This window comes from Sinocyclocheilus rhinocerous, unplaced genomic scaffold (genome assembly GCF_001515625.1).
Source record: "Sinocyclocheilus rhinocerous isolate Xijiao unplaced genomic scaffold, SAMN03320098_v1.1 scaffold207, whole genome shotgun sequence".
Lineage (NCBI taxonomy): Eukaryota > Metazoa > Chordata > Actinopteri > Cypriniformes > Cyprinidae > Sinocyclocheilus > Sinocyclocheilus rhinocerous.
The window spans coordinates 198840-207385 of NW_015648658.1; the positions used below are offsets into that span (position 1 = coordinate 198840).

The following is an 8546-nucleotide window of genomic DNA, read 5'->3' on the forward strand; positions in this document are numbered from 1 at the left end:
TATTTTTTTTTATGTGACCATAGAATAATCAATGCAGAAAGTCCTCTTAAAGTCATATCGGGAACGTTATAATATAACTAAAAGATGACCATGTGGGAACGTTCTGTTAACGTCCCAATGGTCCTTTTTGTAACGTTGCTAGGTAACCATAGAACAACCAATACAGAATGTCCTCCTAAAGTCATATTGGGAACGTTATTATATGACTAAAAGAGGACCATGTGGGAACGTTCTCTTAATGTCCCAATGGTCCTCTTTGTAACGTTGCTATGTGACCATAGAATAATCAATATAGAACGTCCTCCTAAAATCATATTGACAAAGTTATTATATGACTAAAAGAGGACCATGTGGGAATGTTCTGTTAATGTCCCAAATGTACTCTTTGTAACATTTTAATATGACCATAAAATAACCAAAATGGAACACCCCCCTAAAGTCATGTAAGGAACATTGAATAGCAGCACTTTCATAACCAAAAGAGGACGTTTTAGAAACGTGCCTAATGTTCAAGACTAATGTTAAATGTTCCTAATGTTCAAGCCTAATGTTAAAGTTTCGGACTTTCGTCACCTTTAGAGAACTTTTAGGGAACGTTGCGCAAGGTCGCGAGAACATCCCCTCTTACGTGAGAAAACAGTGTGTGCATTATTTTTACAATTGCCCTGTATGACATGTCAATGGACAGATTCAATAATCAATCTATTTGCTGGTTTGGGTCACATGTTACCTGTGCTATGTTTGGACTTTTATGTTGAAGTGTTTCCTGTGCTTTGTTTGTAGTCTGTAGTCCCCCCCCCCGTTATCTTGTTGAGCTTGTTCTCATGTATAAATAATGCTTGTGTTCCACTCGTGGTTTGTCAGTCAATGTTTGTGTTTGTGCTTATGTGTGTTCCCTGGTTCCCAGTGTTTTTGGTATGTTTTGCTGCTTTTTTTTTTAAATACTCCTCACACTTAGATCCTTGCCTCAGCCTGCTCACTTTGCATGTTACATATCGACTGACCTAAAAGGGATCTAGCGGGAGTTAATTGGGACCCTGTGAGTATTCTTTGCTCCCTTTTCCCAAATGGCCGCCGCATTGAAGAGTACGTAGAGGAGTTTCTTGCTTATTCTTACCTTGTGCCATTGGAGGATGTCTTTCATATGGACTGTTTTTGGAGCAGGCTGGAAAATAATATCAGCCAATTGATGCCAGGGGAGAACCCAGCTGGACCCTGAAACAGTATGTGGACTTTGCTCTTCTGCTGAGCGGATCCCCCTTCACAGTAGGCGAGGTGGAGGAGGACCCGTCGCCTAAATATTTTTTTGGGTGGGGGCTATACGACCCAAGCTCCGTCGGCCACGGAGCTCGGCCCACCACAGGCGGCCCCTTTAAACAGTACCATCTCAGCCACTGGACCCATTTTTAATGGCGGAAGAGATTGGTGTCCAGTGTGGTAGATCCGCCGCTGATATCGGCATGAGCAGCCAGCATTCTGAGGCCTTCGCCGGCCACTACGCATTCAAGCCCACCGGCCACAACGCTCTCTAGTCCGCCAGCCTCAGCGCACTCAAGCCCGCAGGCATCTACGGTCTCTACTTCGCCGGCCACATCGCCATCTGTTTCGGAGGTAAACCTTTTGTTTTCTGTTCTCCCTGTGATGGCTACGGCCATTTTGTGTGTGGACTGTCCATACCTCGGCAGTTTCTCCCAAGACAGTGGCGGCTTCCTCCTCAGAACTCTGTGTTCCCTGTTGCCTCTGTTGTGGCTGTGGACGCTGTTTTTAAACTTTCCATGTCCCTCGAACCCCCTTCTGTGACCGCAGACGCCGTTTTCGAACTTTCTATGTTTTCTGACGCCACTACAATGGCCATGGATGCTGCTTGCAGAACTCTGTGCATCCCCTAACAGCTAGGTCGTGGCCACAGAGACCATTTCTGAACCCTTTGTGTCCCCTGATGGCTCTGTTTTGGCTACCGAGGCTGTTTTTGAACTCCCAGTGTCCACTAACTGTTGTGTCTGCCTTGATGCAATCATGGAGGTCATCCCTGAGTTTCCTGTCTACCCTGTCACAGCTACAGAGGCTGTTCCTGAAATCACTACTTGCCCTGTCACGACTAAGGACACCATCTCTGAACTGTCTGCTGTCCATTTACGGCCGCAGAGGCCGTAGTTATCCTCTCTGTGCTCTCTATTACAGTTCCACCAGATCCACCTTGGTGGTCACCTGGCTCGTCAGCTCCATGTTGGTGGACATCTTCCCAGCCTCAGCCATCTTGGTGGTCTCCCGCACCACCAGCTCCACTCTGGTCCGCCCTGGCGGTCTTCAGCTCCACCCCAGGGCCTGGCCCACCATCCCTCCCCCCTGTTCTGGCTCTGCTTCACCACTCTCCTGGACTTTTTATTCTGTCTTCTGTTTTGGAGCATCTGGAACCCCCTCCTTAGCACCATCCCTGTGCTATGTCTGGACTTTTTTGTTTAAGTGTTTCCTGTGCTTTGTTTCTAGACAGTTTGTAGTCTGTTCCTTTATTGGTTCCCTGTGATTAGGTTCCCCAGGTGTTTCTCAATAACCACACCCCCCTTGTTATCTTGTTAAGCTTTTTCTTGTGTATAAATAATGCTTGTGTTCCACCCGTGGTTTGTCAGTCAATGTTCATGTTTGTGCTTTTCATGTGTGTTCCCAGTGTTTTTGGTATGTTTTGCTGCTTTTCTATTAAATACTCCTCACATTTAGATCCTCGCCTCTACCTGCTCACTTTGCATGTTACAGTTTGGTCATTGAAATCTTGGCTGAAATACAACACAAAACCAATGAAAAACTGCAGATTTGACTATGTCTTATAAATATTACTGTATCAACTTTAGTTTTGTTTAATAAGAGTTTATTTATTTTTATTTTTTTAAGAGACAGGCATGCTGATAAACTCAAGGAAAATAACATAAAACATAAAATAAATAAAATGATGCACATAAAATATAGAAGGGCTCAATCAGAAATTACACAATAGTGACCAAATATCTGTTTGTGGTTGCACAGTTTTCTGTTAAGTAAAGCTATCATCCAGTACCCAAAATGTATTTGTTATTACAGCACATGAACTAACAGATTGGAGATGTTACCATGCTTGCCTTTTTTTTTTTTTTTTTAAATAAACACTAAAAGCAGACATGAAACTTAACTTCAACTTAATCAACTGCGATAACTTTTCTTTTTATTTTCAAATCTACAGATCCTCACCTGCACTGATTTTGCATTATAATCAGTCTTAATTTTTATTGTTTCATTCATTGTCCTCTCTGCATTTGTTCATTGCCTACCTAAGAAAAGTTTTGTCAGGCCAGCTTTAAGATAACTCAGAGCATCATTATTGGCTTCATCAGCTACAGCTTTCCTCCTCATCTCCTCCAGCTCTCGGACCCATTCTTCTTTCCCAGTCTCCCTCACTCTGGGGATGAAGAAGTCCAGATGCTGAAGAGTGAAGGCAGAGTCTGGTTTTAATGCGATCTGAGACAGATGCTTGATGGTCTGGTAAGCTTCGGACAGAAGCTTTGACTTTTGTTTTTCAATCTTCTTCAGATCTTTATCAAGATATTGCATTAAAAACAAATATGTCTTTGTTTGTTCTTGGGCTTTTTCATATTCCTTTCTAAAATCATCAAACTCGATCGTTGTGCTTAGGATGCTAATGACATATTTCTTGTTTTCTCTGACATGTTTGCTGTGATGACACTTCCCTGTGCACACAGTGCAGTAGCCTTTCTTCATGACTTCACATTTGCTGGGATCAGAAACCCACCAGCAGTCAAACTCATGACAGTTTTCCTCACAGATGGTGCAGGTCGTCGCCTTCTTATTCTTCCATGACTTGCTCTCAATGGGCACCTTCATTTTGACAGCCTTTTTGACATTAATGGTGAAGTTTTTACACCTCTCAATCTTTTCCTTGTTTTTTCTTATTGCCTCCTGAATCTGAAGTTTTTCAGACTTTTTTGACTCTTTTTCTTGAACTCGCAGCTGTAAGTTGCAGATAGTTGCTTCAAATCGAATGCGCTCCATCAGGACATCTGAAGTCAACTCTAAATTTTTTCTGTTCATTTCATTCAGAGACTGAAGGAATTGCTTCATCTCTTCCATGCTGTCTTCCCAGGCGTCTCTTTGAGCACGAATGTAACGACTCTCATTTTGACGGGCTTCAGCCTGCCGGTTGTTGAATAAGAAATAAACAGGTTGATCACTTTTGTCTCGTCTGCAGGGGATTTTAGCTTTATTAATGCTATCAAGTACATTTTTGGGTGGCAGACCATCAGAGTGTGTGATTAAAAACACAATGTTGTTCACAATGTCTTTTCCAAACAAAGAGAGAACTGAACTGATAATGTAATGCTGTCTGTCTGAAAGACGATTCTTAGATGCTTGAATCACAAAACACACAGCGTCGACTTCACAAACTCCATCATTGCTCTGAAACAGAGTAGCTAAATTCTCAGCAACTTCCAGATCTTTGTCCAGTCCTCTAGTGTCTCCGTAGCCTGGAGTATCAATGATGGTGAGAGACATGTCACTATTTACAGGAAAGACCTCATACACAGTGATTTCAGAGGTTTGTGAATCTGCTTGATCTCCAGCTGTTTCTTCAGTAATTTCATACCATAGTTCATCCTCAAACTTCACTCCCAGTAAGTAGTTGACCATTGTGTTGACAAGAGTCGTCTTGCCGACGCCAGTCTCTCCCAACAGCAGAACAATTTCGTTTTGTTTTCTGACATCTTTTTCCCCATAAGTCCATTTTCGGACTTTTCCATTTTCATCAAGCAATTTTCTCTCTGTATGTAGACGGAATAGTTTTGGAGGACCTTGATCAGTTGGTCTGTGTGGTGGAAACCTTGGCTTTCTGTAAAATATGGAGGCAAATGTCAGAATGTCTGTTGAGAAAGAATTCAAGAGTTTAAGCACCTATTAAAATGCAGACATTTTTTGTTGCATACACATTACTTTACATAATAATGTTAAAACAAACAAACAAAAAAACTCTCATTCCAATAGTTTACATTTAAAAATAAATTTTCCTTCAGATCTGAAGCCTTCTCATAGCATGTTACCATGTAAATTTTGTATAGATATTCAGATGCCAGAGTTTTTACAATAAATATTCTGACCAAATGTAGGGAGAAGACAAATTTTCATTATCATAATTTTCCTCAGAAACAATTGGAGAAAAAAAGGACCTGACTGACAGCCCCACCTACTGTCCAGAAAAGGCACTGAAACATATACAGTACCTATGACAACAATTACAGGCACACTGGCGCTTCTTCTGTCGATTTTTCTGTTTCTTTCTACTTGGGGGAAGTCGTGGCCTAATGGTTAGAGAGTTGGACTCGTAACCCAAAGGTTGCGGGTTCGAGTCTCGTACCGGCAGGGATTGTAGATGGGGGGAGTGAATGTACAGCGCTCTCTCCCACCTTCAACACCAAGGCACCGAACCCCCAACTGCTCCCCGGGCGCCGCAGCAAAAATGGCTGCCCACTGCTCCGGGTGTGTGCTCACGGTGTGTGTGTGTTCACTGCTGTGTGTGTGCACTTTGGATGGGATAAACGCAGAGCACTAATTCCAAGTATGGGTCACCTTTACATACACCTCACATGTAATAACCTTCAAAAATAAATGATTTACCCTCCTGTAGAATAGTGGCACCTCCAGGAAATTTCAAATGGGGTGGCCAGACAGGAACAGTAAAAATCCTAGCGTAGTATCTATTTCTACTATTTACTGTCTACCTCACAAAAAAATTGACTTTTGATGTAACTGGTGTGTTATGCCTTCTACACACTGCACAATTTTAGCAGTCCTACAAAATCATTGCAAATCACACTGTGCAACATAGATCTAATAAACCTGCGTACGACATGCATGTATACTGTATGATGATGACACCTCTTGACTTGTAGGCTATGATGCACGTTTCTATAGAATAATAAAACATCATCATCATGTGCTAGTGGTAAACATAAAGAGTATGAAAAATCACACTTTGGGAGTTGTAGTTTTTATGTGTGCTGAAAAAAAGTGGAAGCTGCGAAAGAGGAAGGGATAAGAGCTGGAATTAAGCAGTTTTAGCGCCATGTCGTGTTGATTTCATGTCGCATTTTTATTGGCTGGTCAGTAAGCGTGGGTCGTAGCAGCAAAGACGCTGTGCAATGATCATGCTGAATTTCTGACACTGTCAGAAAATTATTGTAGGCTATCTTTGGTCGCAAGACCTTGACAACAGCCGTCTTTGAACCTCTCTCACTGTACAATATAGGACCACAGATTAGGAGCCACGATCACAGAAATCGGCACAATTGTTTAATGATGCCAATCTTTTGTCTGGGACAGCCGAAAATCATGCAGTGTGTTTCGTTTACATTATTAGCTTGTTTGGTACATTTCACTGTCGATTCTTTGGTAAATCAGTCACAGTTTTGGTGCTTTGCAAACAGACTTTTTGCAAGGTTATTTTCGTAAACGAAAACTAAAACTAAGACTAAAATGATTGATGATAAAACAATTTCGTAAACTGAAATAAAATAAAAACGTCAAAATATTTGAAAAACTAAAATGAAACGAAACTAACAACAGTTATTGAAAAACTAACTGAAATAAAATAATAATTATCAAAAATAAATAATCGTTTTCGTAATCATTACGTTCTCACCCCTTGGCGGAAAAATACGAGCTGTGTGGAGGTTTAGGGAAATAGCCTACCTGTAATGACGCATCACGCACATGGGGTTATCTGACGGAGAGACGCAAAGCAGTTTAAAGCCTGCACGACTGCGAGCGTTTTTCAATGAAAAAGCTCCGCTCTCGTCTGTCTCTCATTTTGAGGAAGGAGGGGCAGCCGTCTGCTCCCCGCGGTTCAGGAACAGCCGCCGCTGAGGCACGGAGAAGAATGAGGTCGTGGGGATCGCAGGCGGATCTGGACGATGAGTTTAAGGGGGGGCTTTCCCTCTCACGCTCTTCGGCCGTGGACGAGGGTGAGCCGCTGGAGAATGATGATGTGATTTCCCTAACATCGTCTGATCCAGCGGCCAGTGCTCTGCTGGGTTTGGCCCAGGAAGAGCAGGAGATGTCTGAGGAGGGCGAAGAAGTTGAGGCTGAGCCCTCCCAATCCTCCTGCCCTGCGCTTGACTTGCCGTGGAAGCGGGCCAGGAAGGTGGCGCCGCGAGGTCGTCTTGACGAGTGTTATCTGTCTGACCGTAACCCCCCAGCTTAGGTGAGCATTCCTTTTCTTCCTGATCTCCATACGGAGTTTGAAAAGGAATGGAAGAGGCCGTTTTCTTCACGCATCCATCGGTTCCAGCATACGAGATATGCCAACACCAAGGGGATGCGCGAAAGCGGCTATGAGAAGATGCCCCCTGTAGAAGAGATGCTGGCTAGCTATCTCTCTATGGGTGAGACATCCTCTCTCAGGACTCCCTCCTTGCCATGTAAGCCCCTTCAGGATACATCTCACTTAAATGGCAGGGCATACGCAGCAGCAGGTCAGGCTGTCGCTTCGTTGCACACAATGGCGATGCTTCAGGCCTATCAGGCTGATCTACTGAAAGACCTGGATAAAGGGGAAGGCCTTTCTCCTGATGAGGTAGCTGAGTTGTGCTACCATGGATCTTGCTCTCCGTGCTACTAAGCAGGCCGCCTCTGCTATGGGCAGATCTATGGCGGCCCTGGTGGTAACGGAGAGACATCTGTGGGTGAACCTGGCAGAAGAAAGAGAGGGGCTTTCTCCTCGATGCTCCGGTTTCGTCTTCCGAACTTTTTGGTACCTCCGTCGAGATGGAGGTTGAGAAGTTCAGGGAGGCGAAGGCACGCTCAGCGGCCTTCAAAACCTTCATTCCACGAAGGTCCAGGTCTGAGCCCGAACAACCCAGGGGTCCTGGCCCGTCTCGGTCTGAGGATCAGAGACGGGCACAGAAGGCTAGTGTCGCGGCTCGTGCTCCTCCCCCACCTGCGGGTAGGGCTAGGAGGAATCACGGGTCAAAGGGAGGTAGGCAAGACCTGAGGGAGGTGATCCAGACGAGGCGTTCCCAACGCTCTCGTCCGGACCAGAGTGATACCTGAACATCTACTCATCTCCCTCGGGGGGTTTAACATCTGCCCTCATCTTCCCCTTCCTAATTACCCTGTAACCACCATCTTCTCCACCTGACCGAGGTTAGGTAGGAACCTCCTGCGCCTGCATTGCAGTCTCCTATGCTGGACCTATGATGTTTTCGGTTGGTTCTCTGTCTTACATAGTAACCACCTTACTTATGGTCCAGACTAGAGGCTTCTTCGGGCTTCGCTTCTTGAATGGGGCCCCTGCGCGGGAACCATGGTGAGTGAGTACGATCCATTTTGAATATATAAAATGCGCTGGTGGTTGTGTGAATCCATCTGCTAGCCTTCTTTGCAGTGTTTTCCGTGACCTGTGTGTTTCTGTCCTTTCTAGGGTAGGTCCTCAGTGAGCACCCCTTTGCTGGGTTCGCTCCGTGGGCTGTTCTCGTGGTAGTATTAGCAGTGCTCCCCTTTACCAAAGG

The 8546-nt window shown here is 44.5% G+C and overlaps 1 pseudogene; it reads right to left on the reverse strand.

The window, feature by feature from the left end:
- Positions 1–3171: 3171 nt before the first annotated feature.
- On the reverse strand, positions 3172–7715 carry LOC107710179 (uncharacterized; annotated as a pseudogene).
- Positions 7716–8546: the final 831 nt, after the last annotated feature.